This window comes from Varroa jacobsoni, unplaced genomic scaffold (assembly GCF_002532875.2).
Source record: "Varroa jacobsoni isolate VJ856 unplaced genomic scaffold, vjacob_1.0 scaffold_398, whole genome shotgun sequence".
Classification (NCBI taxonomy): domain Eukaryota; kingdom Metazoa; phylum Arthropoda; class Arachnida; order Mesostigmata; family Varroidae; genus Varroa; species Varroa jacobsoni.
Window position 1 is genome coordinate 51,818 of NW_019213300.1, and position 20,792 is coordinate 72,609.

Sequence of the window (20,792 nt, forward strand, 5' to 3'; positions counted from 1 at the left end):
CCATACCGGCACGTTGTTCTAATCGGGTCATGACGAGATATTTTACCCGCGTAAATTTCCGCACTTCTGCCAGAACCATCACTACTAACGACGGCTGACAGTTGACGTCCAATAAACCTGGCGCCATTTACCTCACATAGGAGCCGAAATTGCGCGCGCACGCGCGCGCGCGCGCGCGCGCTCAGAAGCGAAAATCGCGCCAAAATTCGAATAATTTATCTCAAGTTATCCCGAGGCCATCAACACACCAGCCCCAGTAGCCAGAGGTGTATTCGTCCGTTTATGGCGCGTAGTCCTGAATAGAGCCACCGATACTGTGCGGGTATGATATGAGGCCATTGAATGTGATCGGGCCTGGCGTTAAGACTCAGTAAGATTTTCGTTCGATAGCTGCACAAACAACAGCAGTCACAGGAATCACATCACTATTAATGACGGCGTCTTGTCGATGCAAAAGACTGACAGTCGTATTTGCTGGTGATCGCAGCCAGAATCTGCAGATACTGACGAGCTAAAATAATCTAGTATTTATAACTAATTGAAATAATAAGAAGTGTAATTTGCGTCAGACAGCGGTTGCTAGCTGACCTCATTGGAACTACCACTTCTATTAAATAGTAAATAACTGCTTAACGTAGGTTTCCTTTTATTAGAGAGATATATAGAAAGAGATGAGAAACACACGTCTATCTTGCATTTGGCTAATACCAGAAGACGGCTTCCTAATCTATCAATGCTATGCTTAATGAATTGGGACTTGAAGTATTACTGAGCTACCCTATCTTTCGTTATATTCTATATAGTTAGCATCGCAAGAGGAGAACAATAGTTTAACGCCAGTTACCAACCGACACTAGGCTAATAGCCATCGTCACTTATTGCAATTCTCGTTGTGCAAACGAACGTAAATACCGCTCGTACTGTCGACGAAAATCAGCACGATCGGTTTCCGTACGCTTAGAAACCATACAACCGTACTATATGTGGGTGATCTTCAGCTTATTCTAACCTCTGCGGCTCACTGGGCGACGTGGCCGCACGAGTAGATAACCATCGTGATCAGTATTGTTATTATCATTTAGCATTATCAATAAACCTGGCCACCGTTGCTACAGCAACCATCAGCGTATGCCCACTTCAAGAATCTGGCTCGTGGCCATCGGTCAGGCCTCATCGCCGCAAGTTATTTCAATCCTCCATATGAACAGTTCCTTTTTCCGTACAACAGTTAAAACTGGATAGCTTCAGCGAGCTGTCTTGTTATTACGTGACCGAGCTTATCGTTGCTGAGGTATCGTATCCGCTAAAATCGTTTATTGGCCGGCGGCATCTTTAATGCTTCACCATAACGAAAATAGCGCGGTTCACAATGATAGTCTACCGTTTCTACTTTTATTTAACCGTTACACTTTATTGTTTCTATTTTGTTTCGATATATTGCTGTAACTGTTATTAAATATATTATTGATGTGAAGATATTTTTGCTGGCCAAGAGGCAACTGTTCCAGAAGCCCCTCTTAGCGTAATCACTGCCTGCCATTTATACTTTTTTCCGAATCGTTCATTTATAGTACATGGCAATAAGTTGAAAGCACTTCTTCATGGTCACGCGGCCTACGTGGCCCGTTGAGCTGTGCCATGTAAGCGTACAATGTTGCTGTTCGTACTTCTACGGAGCAGAGTGCGTTCGTTTGGTTGAATGCCATTGAATACCTGTTGACTAGTTACAATCAACCAATCGATCGTTATCATAGACATACGCATTCCGTAATCACAGCCTCGGACCATGCCGTCACCATGAGGCAGCGGATAAAGGAGCTTCGAGGGAATCAAAAATTCATGTGGAATCTGCATTCACGCACGTTAGCCCAGCGGTGACAGATTTAATGTGTGGTCCGGCTGGACGAGGACCAACGACACAGTGCCTTCAGTTATCCAATCCTTCGTGTTTGTTTGTTTGCTTGCTTGCTTGGCTGTTTGATATCACAGAGCACTTCTCGAAAAGTTCTTGACTGCCATTGTTATGTAGCTGGTCGAGTCGTTCAAGCTGCTGTCGCTTCTGCTACTTTGACACTTCGTTTTAGATTAAGCCCAAGGCTTCGCCTCAATTTCCCCAGTCCACCCTGCAATCAAAAGTCAAGTCACATCTTGACCTGAAAATTACTTGATTTCTGCCGCTGTCCCTCCGTGGCCGTTGTTTCAACCATGAAGACGTTCAACAGAAAGCAACGTCAGGCTGGACCTACTATCTACATATGGCTCTATTGAGACAGCGAGCCCGTTTAACGGCGAACCCGCTGAGGGCATGAAGACCGGCAGATCATAGCAATAGTAACCTTACCACTATCTATAAGCGCACAAGAAACCCAATCAGCAGGAGGAAACGGCAACCAAATCGGGCTACCAGACGCTTCGTAGAAGCCCCTGCCATCAACCGCATCTTCCATTCCATAATATATATTATAGAACAACACGATACCAACTGGTAGGCCTCGTTGAGTAGGACCGAATTCCGTTTACCGCCGCTTGTGCGGCTGTTACTTCTCTTGCGATTGCGTCTTCTGAGCAGAATTTTTCTTTTCATTTTTCTTATGCGGGCCTTCGACTCAAGGTCAACTTGTTAGTCGAGGCGAATGTCGCTGGTGGAAATGCGCGAGGCAAGATTCCCTACTATCACATAGGCGGCCATCGATCCTACCAGCTGGTCCCGTTTACAGTTCTTGCTGAATAATGACTATCGATATTAGCTCCGCATGTCCCCTTTAGCAGCTGTTATTGTTGTCGTCATTATAAACATAGTGCGGGGATGGAAAAATGGAGAAGTATTGAACTGTTATTGGTGTTGATGTTGGCTGGCGATAACTTAGAAATTCTCAATTGTACGCACCAGATCTGATCGCACCCGGACTAATTTTACAGATTTATAATAATAACAACGACGAACACAACAATCAGTAGCAGTAATCACATCGGAGACAACGATAATGAAAATGTATCTGTACGGCTTGCGTAGCTGTTTGCGGCCTGCTTAGCTGATAACATGCGGCGTCCCCGCGCGTCGACACTGATACAATGGAGGACGGCGTCGCGATCGCGTTGATGCGCCGATTTAGTACAGCACTATAGAGCTTGTTAACAGTACCCAGCTTCGCTCATCCATATGCGGATTTTCTAAACAACGCCAAGAGGCAGACGGCATGGTGCAAGCTTGATGCCCCCATCGCATCAGAAATAGAAGTAGGCAAACTAATATGGCGACAACGATAACAGCGAGTGATGACGCTAGTTGGTCGAGAGGGTGATGTCGAGCCGCCGAGTTCAGCTCGTAGGTCCTTCGCTCAAACGATATTTGAGCCAGCACAGATGGAGAAATGGATTGTAAGCAGCAATCAAATTGATGGATATATAAACGATTATGCAAGTTTGTAATGATGGACAGATGCAAAAGGCCGAAATTAAGAAGGGGTTCGGGCGGGCCAAGGGCTTTTTAGAGGCCAGCAACAACTATTAGCAGCATTATGATATTCTGGAATTTTTTGACGGAATTATCTAGGACAATAGAAATATTCAGGGATAATCTACCGATGCATAGCATCGAAAAGCGTAAAAGTCAATTTCTTCCAACAACAATTCTTCATGGCAGGCAGATTGTCCTGTTGTTAACCTTGCCAAGGACTCATAGTTTTCAGAAGTTCGTTGTTTTAGTATCACTCAGATTGATATCTTACGATACTGCATTAAGCATATCATTGATATAATGAGAAATTTAGTTTCTATAGGCATTGTACGTCAGTGTGGGTGCACATAATCTTATCTCTAGTATTTTGGTGTTCTAGTCAACGAGATGCAATGTTCTTTCTCTTGCCGGGCCATGAGCGACGTGTGGGCAGGCTGAACACAAAGCACGTGTAAATAAATCGTCTTAAACGATAACGGATTAGGCCATCTTAACCCTTGTATTAGCAATAGATTGCTTATAAGACGTCCTCAGACAACAACCGCCGAAAACGCGCATGTTGACTAAGTTAAGCTGATTAACGTTACTCGAAATCGCGTTTGCTAATGAAGTTATCCACTGTTCGGTCACAAGTAGAAGTTTTACCACATAAGGAAAAGCTAGACAGGCTCATTGACCAAGCGAGAAAAAAGACGAATATGCTACATTGTTAATCATCCTTTAATGGGACTGCAACGTTGTACGGCTACAAATATACAAACGCCGCCGAATAGGCGAGGGTTATTTTTTTTTATGGAAATAGTATGCTTAAGTGTATGGCAGTCATGGTTACATAGCATTTTATCAGATACTGACTATCTATTGAACGCTGCACAAGCTATTTTCTGTTTATGACGTCGTCATATGTAGTGTCGGCGTCTCTGCCTATCGAAGTTGGTGCAGTGACGACTTCCAAAGTACGATGGCCAAAGTGTCCAGAAGACTCGTTGCCATCATGATGTCACATTGCACAATTCACTAGTGGTCGTTCTACTACTAGCGTCATTAATTGAAGTTCTCCTCATAGAGGAATACACAAATTGTAGCAGTAGCCAGTGACCACTCGGTGTTTGTGTAGCTTGTCCAGCTTTGCCGAGTGCGGGTACGGGCATACGATCAGACGCAGAAGTTATCTGACGGATAAATGCAGGTCGACTAACAGCGGATTGTTCTGAAATGTGAAAATCTCTTCAGTTGACTCAGCAGCTACAATCGGAGGTTACAGAAAAGTTGGCCGGGTCCGAGTCGGTACATGCTGTGGATTCGCGCGTATATTGTTTGAGTTATTACGGTGTTCTGTCGGTTACCGATGAAAGCTCGTGCGTTGCAGGCAAAGCTGTTTTAAAATGCGTAATTGACGTCTGGTTTCGAACGGAGATGTAAGGGTTGGGACGTTATTACTGTCTCAGCGAATAGTTCTGCTATGTCTGTGTAAGATCACGATGACCATGATCACTGTTACCGACGTCGCCTTAATACGGCATGGAGAACTGCCATCTCCCCGTTTGGTGGCCCCGACATTTCGGACGTTTCCTGACGCAACCTCCAAAGCACGTGCGCGCATAGTGAATCAGAAGCGCTCTGGTGACTTGCCTTGCTTGACACTTGCCCAGGCGATCGAGCCCTGTCATAATTTACTTCCATAGTAATACATATGTGCGTACATTCTGGTTATGTTATGTCCTGCGCGACATTAGACCGCGAAATGAGTCAATCGAAGCTCGTTGAAGGACGCAGCGCCGACTCTGCTAGATGTTCTTGCTGAACGGACACAGTTGCAAGACGCTACTTCGTGCCTTACCTCGCCTTTTTCTGTGTAAAGAAAATGTTGCTTAAGCCATATGGTCTTGATTTACCCATTACTAAGACTATTATTTCTTTTTATCCGCGTTTTTACACACGCAAAGTTCAGCTGCTATCTTCGTTGTACTGCGAATGAATTGTATTGATGGGCTCCACTGAAAGCTCTTACTCAAAGGCGCTTACTAGCTATCTTCCGCTTTAGTTTGTAGTATGTTTGTACGTACGTGACACTTGTGCGGTACGCAGATGCGTCCGCAGTATTACGCAGGGAACACAGTAAGACATTGACTATATTCAGAATCTAATTAGAACGATACTATAGACTAGCAATATGTAGTAAATAGCATGATCTTCTAACACGGGTTCGAATGATCGATCTTACGGCACTTGAAGTCGGAATGACTGCTGGTAAAATTCGGACGGTCGCTTTCGAAATACACCATTGAACGTGATTATATAAGTAAGGCCGTGAAGTCTAGTATAATTACATACGTATTATGAGCGAATTACCGTAGGTTCCAAGTAGAGATATTTAATTGCAACTCAGCTTCTGGTATTCTTAGTTGTTTTCCGTTAAAAGCGGTTTCGGTTGGCCGCGGACCGCGGTTCGTGTGACGAACTACTTCAGCCGTTCCATCTTCGGGTAGAGAACGAAGGCGTATAGCTATCGTCGTCGGCTCTTAGTGATAGCGCTTGCTGCACAGTGCGAGGATATTTTTCAGCAATCATACGTTTTTAGATATGCCATTCTAGTAAGAACTAGAGCTTATGTAAGTAGTGCGGTACGCCGTCATCACCAACAGAAATCTGAGGGAGAGCCATTGCTGGCTAGAACACATGGCATTTTCGAATGCGGTTTCCTTTCTGTTAGCTAGTATCATTCCTAATTCGAGTTAACACCTCAACAACAGGCGTAGTACTAATTTTCAGCTGGAATGAGCTTCAATAGCACGATCACCATACGGCTAGCGAAATCGCACCGACGGGATGCTAGCACCATAATGGAGACGAGTTGCTTATGGTGGTCGCCGAAAGCGTCTCGCTAGCGGACGATACTGTGCCGTAATGGTCCGACTTAGGATCCTATTTAAACTGGTACGCCTTCGTTTCCCCTAGAAGCCGTCTATTTGCTTAACAAATACAGTGGCGTAACTGTTTGTGGATGTCGAGTGGCAAAGCTCGTACATTTGTTGTTCGAGTCGATCACGGGCGCCGTGTGAGTTGGTATATTTAAACCCACCCAAATTCCGGTCCGAAACGCTCAAAATGCTGCTTTTCAATGATTTCACTCGTAAGCTATTATTGAAAATTTGTCTAAATAGCTTCTCGGAAATTATTTAAACAGATTTCCACACGAATATTGTATACACAGCGGCGGGGGCAACATATATTGTTTTCGTTACGACATAATAACGATAATATGAGAAGCGTCCTTAAAGACAACGTCTATTTTAGCTAGTTACATGCCGTGTGGTATTCTCGACAATATTTATTCCATAAAGCCAACGTCATCGACACGAGTTACGCGTTACGAATTAAATCGCCCCCCGCGCCAGCTACTACTAGACGCGTGGTGGATATTGGCGGTAAACTCTACAAAGTGTACACATGGTAGATCAGCGAGTTTTCCCGCAGTCCATTTGTCGCTCCTGCCAGAAAAAAACACACCATACGACAATGAGGCATATAAAATGGATATGCCCCTGTTCAATTACAAATACTCACCGCAAAGTAATGGCGAAACAGAGAGCCGGCGAGCGAGCCAAGAAAAGTGCGCGCCGTCGCTATTAATAGGCTCACGGACGTCGACTTGTCTGTTGTCATTGTCGCAAGCCCAGTCCACTGCACACGTCTGGCTCCTTTAATGCGACCGGGCCTGTCGTTGTAGATGCCGCATATCCTTCGACATCGTCAGTTCTGGGCATTACTATTACGTACTATATAGCTATTGGTATTGACGGTAGCGGAGAAACGGCTAGCCGTCGTTTCACTCGGCATTTCGAGCCGTTCCAATAGCGATTGGGCAAACGACAGCGACGAAGCAGGGAAAAAGGCAAATGCCAACAGACAAAGTATAGGAAAAAAGAACGAAATGTAGGCAAGCGAAGAGAGGTTCCCTGTTGACTCTGGAGGCTCACTTAGACGAGAGTTTTCCATCGAATAGACTGTTTCGGTAATACAGGGGAGGCGAAATCGCGCGCACAAGGGGTACGGCCAAGCAGTGCGCCGGTTGTAATGAAACTGAACATAAACGTTCGGTCAGGTCAAGCTAGTCATTGCTTCCTTTAGTGTTTGTCTATCGCTTTTGGCTTGTGTGCGGTGAGTACGTATGTTTCCAGTCTAGCTCCTAGGACTTCTACCCGTTTGTGGACAACTCATGATCGCCTTTGACTCCGATGGACTTTTGCTAGCAGCAACGGAAGCAAGCTCCGTACAAAATAGACTACAGTCTTGTACGGAGACGCACGAACAGAAATCTAATACTATATAATGCGATTCGAACGGTTGGTGTAGCGTCTCAAGCTGCAGTGATGTAGCATTCTGTTGCCTTGTTGCTTAGGCGCTTTACATACTGTAGCAAGGAACATACAGTATAGCCCGAATTGAATATGGGGTCTATAAATGGACGAAGACCATTGACTTGATCGGCCCTGAAACATTCGTGCGATAATGGCAGCCAGCTTATGGTTTTGATGATCGTAATTATTGCAGCCGTCGGAACAAAGAATCGCCAACTGATACAAAGTACGGACAATGATAAGAACGAACAGAATACCAGCATCGTCTAAAATGAAAATGGTCGGAATTGTTACCCTCTAACTTTATAAGCGCATTTTCGTTGAACGCAGTAAAACACTCCAGTTCATTCCACTCGTTTTAACAGGATCTAAATGTTCTCACACACCGAAAATAGCCATGATAAAGGATAGTTTAGGTGAAAGATGACGCTATATATACTTGTGCCCGTACAATAGGTAGGCTTACTTTTGCAATGATTTCTACTACTTTATCATACGATCTGTTTGCTTATTATCTATGTTCGGCAGAATTTCTAGCAGATGTACACCTAATGGATGTTTTCGAAGCTACGACGGCGGTTCGAAGCGGCGGGGCTGTATTTTCGCATTAGCACGTGTTCTGTCAGATCGAAGCCTTAGTATAAGCGGTAAGGACCGCGACAGTTGGGCCGGCTGCTTGACGTTCTTAATGATACAGGTATAATTCAACATTAACATGGCGAGCGACGCCTCCCAAATGATTATAACGTCGATGACAGTCGGTTAATAGAAAATGTTTAAAATTAGCAAGCTGTTACTCGTACATGCACTAGATAACAATAGTAATAGCTCGTATTATGTAAAGCATTGCGGGACACTGCCATTTGCTCTGATGGAAACTTGTCAGAACGACGGATGGATAGGCGGCGATGGCAATATACAACGTTAGGTAGGTTACACGACTCTGCGAAATATCCGTACGAAGGTCTGAGTCGATCAGAGAAATGCAACAAAACAACGACCGTACACATTTCCGTAACGATTAAAATGGCGTTCTGAAGTGAACTATTTTGAAGCGTCTCGATCCCCGAAAATCGCTTTTATCCGCTTCGCTGAAAGTATATATCATTGGATAAATGGCCAATAAGCTCTTCCGTGTAACTCCTAGTGAAAAAGTATGCGTATATAGATATATATATATATATATATATGTACGTATAAGTGTACGTTTCCACAGATACTGCGATCCATTTACAGGAATGGCGGTGTGAGTCAGAGCGCGTGCAGTTGAACGTAAGCGCATGTTTACGATGTCATTCGGCGCGTGTTTTTTATGATACAGTTTTGCACGAGCCATTGACGACTGCAGTCAATGGTCAATTTTGTATGACGTTGGTAACACATGCGCCCTCCAGTAAGCCAATGTGCAACCCGAGCTAGTTTCGGGGATGCGGTATAAGCTGTTAGTAATTGTATAGGCAGACAGGTCTCGTATCAGATGATAGATCTTCGAGTCTACTGCCGAATAAGTAGATCTGATACGTCTGACTCTACGTTTTTGGGCGATCTGCGGGGGATAGTATTTTTACATTTTCTCAAAATGACGTATTATCAAATTCATTTTGTAAAGACTTTGACGATTTATGCGCTTGTAGTTTATTGTCGAGAGTAGATTACAGTTTACACTCAGTCATTTTGACGGGGCCAATATGGAACACTTGTTCTTCGCGTATGACTGAAGGATGATAAGGGATCCTGTTGATACGACCATACGGGCTTCATATAATCATTTTTCTCTAGAGGAATCTTTTCTCAAAACATCCTTCAAACTTCATTTACCGTACAATATATTGTTCTGATTTTCTCTATTGAACTGCCCCAGAAGCTGGCCACCATTATGCTTGGCAACTAAGAGACTTTGCGCGTCTTTTCCTTCATGGCCAGACACAATGAAGACCTGTACGCTCCATTCATCATGGCTCGCGCCTTATCACAGCTCGCGTTCTGTGTATGACTGTGCAACCTAGTTCTGAAACGAGGAGCAATTCTAAAAAAATCACCATACAAACTATTCGCCCTGCCATGCTCGCCATTGAGCACTGCTTCACAGCTTTGCACTCGATTATATTTAGTCCTGGGGCTCTGAGAGAAAAGCTTCAAACTTTGCATAACGTCCCCATAGTTTCAAGCAATATACTGATATTCGGCATCTGATAATCATTGTTGATTTCTTCGGCAAACCGAGAAAAGGTTCGTGTGACAAACAGAGTGGTAAGACTTTTATGACGATCTCCTTTCACGCTACTCAATTTGTGGGCGATACCTGTACATTTTAGGCGGTGCTCAATGCGTTTAATTTAAGCTGGCAACAGAGACGAAGGCGCAGTAAACCGTTAACGTGAACAAAGTGGAAAATACTTATGAAACAAACCTGCATGTCTATATTTGTATATGAATTTACCGATACGAGGAAAGCTGCAAGGTGTCGACCAACAGACAGATTGCAATAAAAAAAAACATATGGCATTATATGTGTGTGTCTGTTTGTTTTTAATTATTTTAGTAGATTTATGGTTGGTCTTCTGTCACGTCTGTAATACCAAAATAACGTCACGTAGTGTTAAAATTATATCCATCACTATTACCACACGTTCGTGGTGGCAAGCAGAGAAGACCGATCATCTTGAGAAGTATTTACCAGGTATATTGACGTATAACCGCGGTAAGGCTATATATAATTTTAAAAAAATAATTGAAAAAACGGTAAATCACGAAAAAAATGCGGCCAATACAAGCCAAATATTATGAAGTATCAATGTGGTAGTGGAAAAATATGTTAATTAATCTTCTCTCTCGGTACTCAACGTTTGAATTCAATTGACTTTGTATATATATATATATATATATATATATATATATATATATAAACAAGCCAAATTACTTGTTATAAAAATATTAATGAAGTTAGTTTTTATTATTTTATATTATTTTTGGAAAGGTAACGCCTTTCGCTTGTAAAATTGTCTCTAAAACAACAACTGCTATCAATTTGATCTTGAACTTCTCAGCATTTGTCGAGTACACCCAACCAAATCAATAATTTATGTAGTATTTATAGCACTAATTCTCTGACCAGATATAGGCACATTAAAGCTATAATGTTGGTAATCAATTGGCTGAATATGATATTTTTAGTATAATTTTCTCTTATTTATCTGCCCATACTTTTGATAAGTGAACTAAAGCAGGTTTATGTTCCAAACTAGCTAATTTAAACTTTCTACTAATAGTCTCAGACAGCGACGGTAAATTTTATTAAGAAACCGTTTGTATTACCATATATAACTCAATATTCCTTTCTTGTGGCTCTGAATATCGGACAAACCGACCCGACTTCTCCTTGCGACTCATTCTTTCTCCATGGGCTCACACTACATCTCACAGTTTAGCTTAGATGATGATTCTTTCTTTCATCAAGACTACAAGAACGAGGGTAACCCCCTGAGGGATACGAGGTTTGTTTAAAAGTTCGCGTTTCGCACTGTGTAGGACTACTTTATCTATGTACAAGTAATGTTCGCCTCGACTGAATACCAATACAACTTCATGACCAAAATTTTCTCGTTCTTAACGGGCGACGGGGTCTTCAACGCTTTTTTTACTCTCCGAGACCTGCGCCTAGTCTACCCTGACTGAGAAATGCGGCTCGCCGAACTCGTTTTTCTACGAGGCATTCTGGTTGACGCAATTATATTCGGTAATACTGCTTATTCCCTACTGAACGGATCTTAGTGGCTGGAAGTTAGGTGTCAAAAATAATACTGTATAACAAGTATCTAGCTTGTACACGAACCTATACTCCGTGCCATAATGGGAGATTAAGTAAAAGGTGAAAAAAGAAGGAGAACTTCAATTAGAAACTTGTCGCAACAGACGAGCATAAGACTAAATAGATCAGAAACGATTTACGACAACAACAAGAATAAGCTGTTGAGCTGCTTAAGCGGGTGAAATAACAATAGGTTGTTGTATCGTTCTTGCCTACGATGCCAGCAACAGGTTCTTGTCAAGCTTTCGGGCCAGGCATTTCCATATTCAGCCCTAAATGCCACGCGTATTTTAAGAACGAATGACGGCTAGGCATTACCGAATCTGATGAGAACAACAGACAAAACAAATGGACAGTTTCCATGGTCGATAGTGATCGATCCTGTCCAGAAAAACGCGAGCGCCTTTGGATAGGAGATGTCACGCCAACTGCATATGTATATACATATTTATAAGCGATTTATGATCAAGCTTAGTTAGTAGTTTGCAAAGTACTTTCAAAGTTGTGACCTATAACGCTATACTACAGCTCCATTTGAATCCAGCAGGGGAACCTAGCGAGCGTTAGCGAAGAAAACAGTTTTTCAATTACACGGTTTCTGCTGCTGCACGTAAAAACAAACTTGTTCTCGCGTAACGTATATATATACATATATATATATGTATAATATATATATATATATATAGAAAATGGATATTGCATATATATATATATATATATATATATATGCAATATCCATTTCTCTACCGTTCAGAAGAAGCAGTTAACGAGCTGCTGAGTAAATTGCATATTCTGAATAGCCATTTATAAATACGGAAGCTTTAGACGATATTCGAAAAGGAGCGGGGTTATGTTGGGGCCAGTTATTAAATAAAGAAGAATGCCAACTGCTCGATGAATGCTCAAACCCAATAATCAGCCTGCAAGTTGACTCTCTTACAAACTATCGATGATTTCATGCACCTTTTTACTGATATCGCTCGAGTACCCTGCTAGCTCACGCACCATAATATATATGGCTGAAATATTGGAGTTTGAAGACAATGAAACAAAATCAAAGTTGTCTTAATTGGTAGTCAGTGAAGGCCAAGTTGTCTGGCCGGTACTGGCAAGCGTAGACACAGACGGACTTATAGTTATGCGAAATACATGCTTAGCACTAGCGAGCTACAGGTGCCTAGAGGCAGTAGAAAACATCTACATCGACGATTAATCTTCTTGCGCACCAGCATTTGGTTCGAAATCGCTTCCTAGATGTCGACAAGGTCAAAAGCCTTTCAAGGGCATTCTAACAATGATAACGCTAAAGAGGAAAGAAGTGGCACAAACGAATAGAATACCTTAACAAGGACTTTGATAGTTTCAAACAGTTCCTATGGGGCTTTGTGATAGCTTTTGATATAGCACCCTTTCCTATTTTCTATAACTACGAATAATAGAAGACCGCAACACCATTGTTGTTCACCTTTTGCCTTCCTGTAATCTACCACGATTTCGTCTATATCTCTGAAAATTTAACATGACAGATTGATTGGTAGATATATATATACATACATATAACTCTTTCTGATGAGATGTATGCGAAGCAGGCCTAGCAGTCCTTAGTATAGCAGCAACGTAGCAACTAATGGCCTGAAGAAGGGAGAATATGTACGGCCAAGCAGGCCAACGTTGGTTGTTACGAGCAACGACGCAGCCGGTAAATTCGAAACCGAGTACCTGTCGGTGTATCAGTGGGATAAGCGACTCGAGGCCTGGGTGACTCAAGCGTGACGTGAAAATGTCGATGCCAGTCACCGTCGGTGTATGGCGACGATCCAGTTTAGTAGAATCTTACAGATTTTTATAGGCGAACGAGTTAGCAGAGTCCGTATAAAGAAGACAGCAGGGCATGATTGCGAAATCATTATTTGGCCACAGAACAGGAAAAAAGGATGTTCAGTAGCTTAGTTACGTAGATAACATCGACATGAATCGCCGCTAGATGGTTGGGTCATCAATTGCGACAATCTTAGGTTAACCATTGCGCATGTGTATGGAAGCGTAGCGGTAACGTTTTTTTGCCACAGAACTTCGCGAATCTGGGTTCGAAACCAGGCGCAGACACATTTTGCTTCGTGCTGGAAGAAGTCAACCTAAACCAATGTTTGACAGTAGTACCAGACGTAAAAATGAAACATTATTGGGTTAACGGTCACACGATTGGTTATACGGCTCTGGTGTAAATAATATTTGAATAATTATTACGTTATAAAAAATAACCACGCATAGGTATAGCATCTACCTAGAACAAGTTGGTGTATTCGGGTAAATAGAACTGTTTGTGTTTTTCGGCTTCTTTGTCTGTCTGAGTCGCTTGCAGTTGAGCTTACGCGTATTTGTGGGAATGACATATTTTAGAGATCGCCGAAAAACGGGGCCAAACGGACCGTCATTTAACCTCAGTTTGTATCAATGCCTAAGAGTACTCTCGCTGCAATATAAAACGATATAAATCCACAGTATTTCTCCATAGGTGAAAGCTAAGCGTTATATAATCTACACGAGTTGCGTACAACTTCAGAACAAGTGAGGAATACGAACTCGCGAAATGCTCCGATTAAGCCGACAGTGAGTATTCATCATATTGGAAGGTATCCCTGATACGGATAGCGTCTGTTGTATTTTACTGACTGTAAATATTTATGGAGTGCAGACTAGTGACGAAAAGTATTGCTATAGAAAAAAAAACAACAACAAACATGAACAAAAGCTGAGAGAAGAATTCTATGTTATACTAGAAGTACTATTATATAAACTAAGATGTTTAAAAGTACTACTTGTATTTGTTTCGATTAGGCCAAGTTCGAGCAACTTGGCGTCGTGTTCAATGTTCGCTCTTAATGATTACCTTGATGGATAACTTCCATTGATACCAAACGAATACCCCGAGACGTAACAAATAAATACCTAGGAACCCTACAAACGTCTATCGGCAGTCTGATTTATTTCCAAAAACAACGTTATTAACATTATCATCAGATGCTGCTACGTTATAAACAATGTTTACGTTATCAAATCTGCTGTAGTTGACCAACGACGCGGGCCATATTCAAACGTGCATGATGAGTTCAGTTTGTTTTTGCGTCTGCATAAATACACTTGATTAAAACGTTGAGACTTAGCTTTATTAAAATATCCAGATCTATTATAGACCCATTGATTGAGTAAGTAGCTTGTCTGTTTGTTCTTTCTGATAATGTCGGCTGTTTCGAACTGTATCGTGCGGCTACTATGTACATTAGTAACTATCGCTTATCTACGACTACGGGAATTTCACAGAATCATAAACCCATCAGGGTAGGGCCTATCTTTGCACCTTTGTACGTTCTGCGATTTACCCGCAGTCAATATATTGCGCATACATTTTTCTCGTATAAGTAAAACAAGCGTAACACAACTGACTGATGATACCCGATTTCTAAAACTCGAACGCCGGAGCGGATCGTGTGGCGCGCGTATCGGATGCCCTTATCCATACGTATCGGCCATTTGTGTGCTATTTGTCTACCCCTTGTGATTGTCGAAGGTGTTTTTGTCGTTCAGAGGATGGAATGGCGCTCAGACCAAAATAGAGAACACGATCAAAGTGCACGTAACACTCGGTCACAACGGTTACATTAAAAAAACACATCAGAAATATCAGGAACTCACCTGAAACGATCGAGAAAAACAACGCAAAAACGCAACTGTTAGGTCAATGCCATAATTCTTCGACCTCGTTTCATTATTATACGCTAAATTCATCCCAGCCAATAATCCCCAGAAGCATCGAAGGGGGCAACTCGCAGTTACTTCATAGATTGTCGGTGCCTTCCACCTCTGCCTTTAGGAAAAATACTGCCCAACAGCAGTATACATAGGCGCCACAGCGCACCGTCTCTGTAATAACATTATATATAGGGATAGATCGACACAAATATAAGAAGCTTTGCGTCGAGAGCCCCATTCAGCCCATGTCTGGCGCTTATGCCATAAACGCATCATGAGATGCTGGACGAACTGCGCGATGCTTCGTCGTGCAAGTATATAGCATAGCACTCACTATCTTTCGTAGTCGAAATTTAAAATAAGCTTCAGTTCTAAGACTTCAGCTCTAAATCAGACTTCAGCTTGCCTTATCTTGGCACCCGGAGACGCCTACCGATAACTAAAGAGGCATGTATTCTTCTTACCTATCATATCTTCGAAATGAATATAAATTGAAGATTGACACTCTACGAGGATTTTCATTATGGGAAACGAATTGTTGCATTTACTGCACACGGAAACATATCCGTACGTGTCTATGAAAGTAAAAGATACACGCAGACCGCAGAAGAAGCAACAAATCAAAGATGGTTATGTAACAGCGACGTTTACCTAGGAATATGCCCGGTTAGGACGGCATTCACTGCAGGACTAGGTTAGGTTGAATAGCTAGTTATATCATGTATTATTAATTTAGACTCAATAATATGGGTACAAATGAAAAGGCAACGAGTGATATAGATGAACAAAGCAGATGGTGTATCTGATAGGTGCTATATAGAAAATGTCTATGCATTAGCGTCCTACGTCATGAAATACTTTTATGATAGCTCAACGAGGCGTCCTACTCCGAACATCTATTATGCGTATGGATGGGGGGCCCATTTAGGCAAAACACCTCGAGGCATTGCGAGGACGAGGTTACCACGGTACAGCGTCCGCCTATCAACCAACTACATATTCCTCGCGTTTTATTAATATGTCTTAATATAGCTGCTTTCTAAATGTACGCGCGACGGAGAAGATTAAATTTATTGTGCATCCGTATCTTCAACGTGCGTCCGTAGAAGCGCCATGACCAAGCTATGATATCAAGGAAGCTGTTGCTGTCACGAGCACGAAAATCGATAAAAATACGTCAAGAAAACACCGAATTGAAAAAAAGGATCAGTCTGCATTACGTGGAAGAAATCCCACCACGAACCGATGCCTCGTTCGTCTAGCGGTCTAGGAGACGAAAACACATCAGCGTCGAAATGAATGTTTCGGTGGTAGCGATGCCGGCGCTGATAGACCAGAGCCTATAATATCTTTAATAATTATCAATTATTATGCTTTCAGGAACATTCGGTTAGTAGAAGTTACCGTTCAGTGCGGCCTAGTCGATCAATAACGGCTTTAGTCGCCTGTGGCCGTACTGCTTCACTGTTCTACATAGCATAGTTTTCGATAGTAAACATGCTTTTAGGTATATTTTAAGATGGTGTATGTATTTACTTTTTCTTCTTTGTATTAGTATTATAATTTCGTTTGTTTATATATATGCCCCGTGGTCTATTTTCACTAAGCTAACGGCTAAAGTAACAAACAGCGGCGTTAGTCTATTAACACTATTCCATATGGTACATAGCGTTTCGATTGGCTACGTAGCACGCGATATGGGCACCAGAGACTTTGGCAGCTCCGGGATTCGAATCGATACCGGCGAAAACACCATGGCTGTCGCGTTGTCTATTGGTCCAGCAGGCACAAGACGTCTAGCTTGCTCGGATCGTTTGTCGACTAAATTATACGAAGCAATATGCGTCCGTAAATGCATCGTATCATGACTAAAGGGTACAAATCTATTGGGGCAGACCAACGGGACTGACAAATACGTGTGTCGTACTATTTGTTCGTCAACGGTATCCAGGGTTGCAATGTCATCTTTTGCGTGGATAGGTCGTAAAGACGCTAAACGCCTTCCTTATGCGTCAGATCGGCTTAGAATTTCACACGTTATAGGTCACGTAATTAGTTATATCGATTCAGTGTATTGGCTATATAATAATATCTATTTATATAGGCACTTAGTTAATTCCAAGCATAGTGATCTTCGTTTGGCTCGCGCACAATTAACATATAGCATTACGCCGAGTGTCATTTATCGTCGTTTCTTCTACCTTAGCTACCTATACCTTATGCCTGGGTTTATAGGATTTCCTTTTTTTTGTGTTTTACCGAGCAGTAAACGCTCTAAGGGGACCACCCATCAGACAGATGCTACTCATTCATTTATTATGGCTTGTCATTCAAACTGAATTTCACATAGACCTGCAAGATCATGCATGAGTTCCATAGAAAAATCACCTGTTCGTCATTTTGAATAAAAGCTTATGTGATTATATTGTTCGAATAGGGATATTTGGTTGTCCACCAGTTTTTTTCGTCAACTAACAAAGAACTAATTGGGATTTGCCTAGCTTGGCCGGAACATGTTCATACGGTTTGCTCTAATGCCCTTCATCTGTCCAACTTCCTCTTGACAATGCTCCAACTCTCTGGGACGCGGTAAACACCATGCCGTCAGATTGCAATCAGCTTGAATAAGCTCTGAGGCAGCACGTAATAGACGACACTGGCATTTTCTGCAGGTGGACGACGGCACTGACTGCCGAGTGTGGTTATTAACACGGGCATCGTCTGTGTCCTGTATATGCTCGACGCAAAGCGATTGAACGCTATAATAGTTATGAAAAAGGAAATTCTATGGCTTTTATTACTGCCACTGCTACAACGTAGTGGAAATATTGATATTGGGTATTCCCTTCACTGAAGCGAGAGTAGCCTTGGGTTCCTCACGATGACACACGTGGCCAGTGCATCGATGTGGTCCTGCTGGCCCATAGACTAATTGTGATCATCTCCTCCCACGATGGGCTTTGTTGCCGTCAACATCATCTTGACAATTATTATCCGTTTTGAGCTTCTCACTATTTCTTTATTCCTTCGAGGAAAAACAGGTTTCTTCAAATACTATTATCATAATATTACTGTTAATATGTATCTGTGTTTCCTTAATTAGCCAATCTCGTCTCCCATAACGAAACAATTCGTCGTCCCTTATCGTCGCTATATGTTCCCTATATATTCTCCGACTCAGCGATGATGCAGTGATACTGCTAGCAAACCGCGCATCTAGCAACCGGGCTGACCCACATGCTCCCAACGCAACAGCAGACAACAAAGAGTAAAGTGGAGGTGACTGTGCACGGGAAACCACGTCCAAATGGACGTGTGGCTAGTTTAAACGCGATAATGCGCCCCCAACGTACTACCCGACAACGCATCAGTCCCAAGCTACCCCTCACTTTGGAAAGCAGAGGTGCTTTCAAGTCATAGACCGGCAGCGCTTCCCCGAATTCCCACCGAGCTCTCACATTCGCAGATGCGGTGCAGCAGCGACAGTATCAGTCGACACCTGTTACGCTGGTGACACTTGTCCATTAATATAATCAGACCCGAAAAGAATACATACACTAGTTAAAGTCATGGTAAAGCAGGAAGTAGACTAGTAGGCACCTTCGGTATCATGCAATTCCATGTCCCACGGCAACCGTAACTGCGGTGGGCGTTGTGTCGATGGACTTTGTTGACGGAAGCGATTCTATAGCGGCTGCTGTTGACTTTGTCGCTCGTCGTTGGATTATTAGCCATTATATACAAATCGGTAAGATTTGTTGTGCCATGCCAAATGGATGAGACAGTGATGGGATGACTTCAGGTTCAAACAACTTGTGTGTGTGCATATATATAAAGTTACTTTATTTACACAGGTTGTGCAAGCGTGTATCGTTTATATATATCGCTTCCTTGTTGTAACGTTACTTGTTGGAAGTAGCGCGATTTAGGGGAAAAAGAATTTTCCCGGCGTATTATTATCGCTCCGCTTTCTTCTAAATTGTGTTTTTAGCGCTATTACTATATCATGAACAGTTTGTTGTTTCTATTATTATAACTACCGCTATTTCTCGTGGCTGCCGTCGCGTACACCTGTAGCGTGTGTTTTGTTTCGGCCAAAAAAAAAAAAAGAAAAACTGAACGAATAACAACGACGAGCAACAGAATTACGGAAGGAAAGCGTGGACAACAAAAGCCGCTGTTCATCTGTCCGTCTGTCTCTACAACGAGGACACCAGTAACAAGAGTCGGCCAAAAGGTCAACAATACCTTAGCCAATAACTGTAGTTGTGGCCACCGTTATAATAATGAAGCCACCATCAGTTACGCAAAACTTGTGGATGCGCCCGTATAAACACATGGACAGCCAGCCAGGCCCATTTATATATACATATGTATAGGGCGAACGCACCCATACTTCTATACATGCTGTATCTGTACAATACCATACTACTAATAAGCATCAATTACTTTAGCACGTAGACACCGTCGCATCTAAACAAAGTCAACGTTTGCTTTTAATGACATTACGGCTACGTCTTCTACTGGAAAGCGAATGTAGGAGTTGGGCCAAAAAAGAACAGCAGGTAATGCTAAAAACGAGCTGATGATGTTGTTTGGGCTGATCTGTGTGTAGTATTTTCCCCACAGTGGCCATTTACAGCCGTCAAACACCTTCAAGAAACGTTTTGTCTATCTTAGCAGTGTGGCTGATTAGGCCGGATTTGCCAACGTGAGCACGCTCGGAGAGCTAACAAAGACGACGCATAGCCAAACACTATCGATGCGGTTGACGTTATCGATCAGCACCACTTTTATATTATTCATTATACTTTATTTAGGCATAGGTTCCTATGCACTGCCGTGCTACGTCTCCTGATCGTTGTTATTAGGTCTTGTATGTGAGTGAGTCCATTTGTCTACCTAGCTACGTCAACTAGGGAATATGGGGCATTTGTCAAGATGCTTTACCGTATTATACATATTAGACCAGAGCGGTGATGATGCTTCCCAAAGCGCTAACGAAAAGCTGTATCTGAGCGAGTTGCTGGACAACGCATTAAATTGGTTGCCCTTCATTGTAGTCTTTTTCATCCTATACCGAGAATAAGAGTAACATGAACAACAATAACAAGCAGGATTAGGGCCGTAGACCGCCTAGGTATTCGGGGCATGGAAGACAGCCTTTGCGTACGCTGATGGCCTCATCAGATACTATTCCACTTGGGAACAGGCCACTTGAGCACTAAGGGAGAGAACAGGGTCAGCTATACACATTAATTGGGCTGACCGCCACTAAGCAACGGGTAACTAAAAGTTAGATTTCGTAGGAAGGAAGGTGTTAGTTTTTTTTTTTAGTTTGCCAGTCTTGGCAGTCAGATTGCTTTCGTAACTGGTCGGATATGGACGTTTTCGGAATCAAATCTTTCGAAATTAT

At 42.5% G+C, this 20,792-nt stretch overlaps 1 protein-coding gene and 1 long non-coding RNA gene across 6 annotated transcripts in view; one reads left to right on the plus strand and one right to left on the minus strand.

Annotated features, from left to right (window-relative positions):
* LOC147753544 (uncharacterized) overlaps positions 1-20,792 on the plus strand; it is a 112,373-nt gene that overhangs the window by 27,297 nt on the left and 64,284 nt on the right. The window lies entirely within an intron of this gene.
* Positions 14,772-20,792, minus strand: part of LOC111260089 (uncharacterized) — a 72,534-nt gene continuing 66,513 nt past the window's right edge. For all 3 annotated transcript variants that reach the window (XR_015310883.1, XR_002680070.2, XR_002680071.2), the window contains exon 2: positions 14,772-15,319. This is a non-coding gene — a long non-coding RNA (uncharacterized LOC111260089). The remainder of the gene's footprint in view (positions 15,320-20,792) is intronic.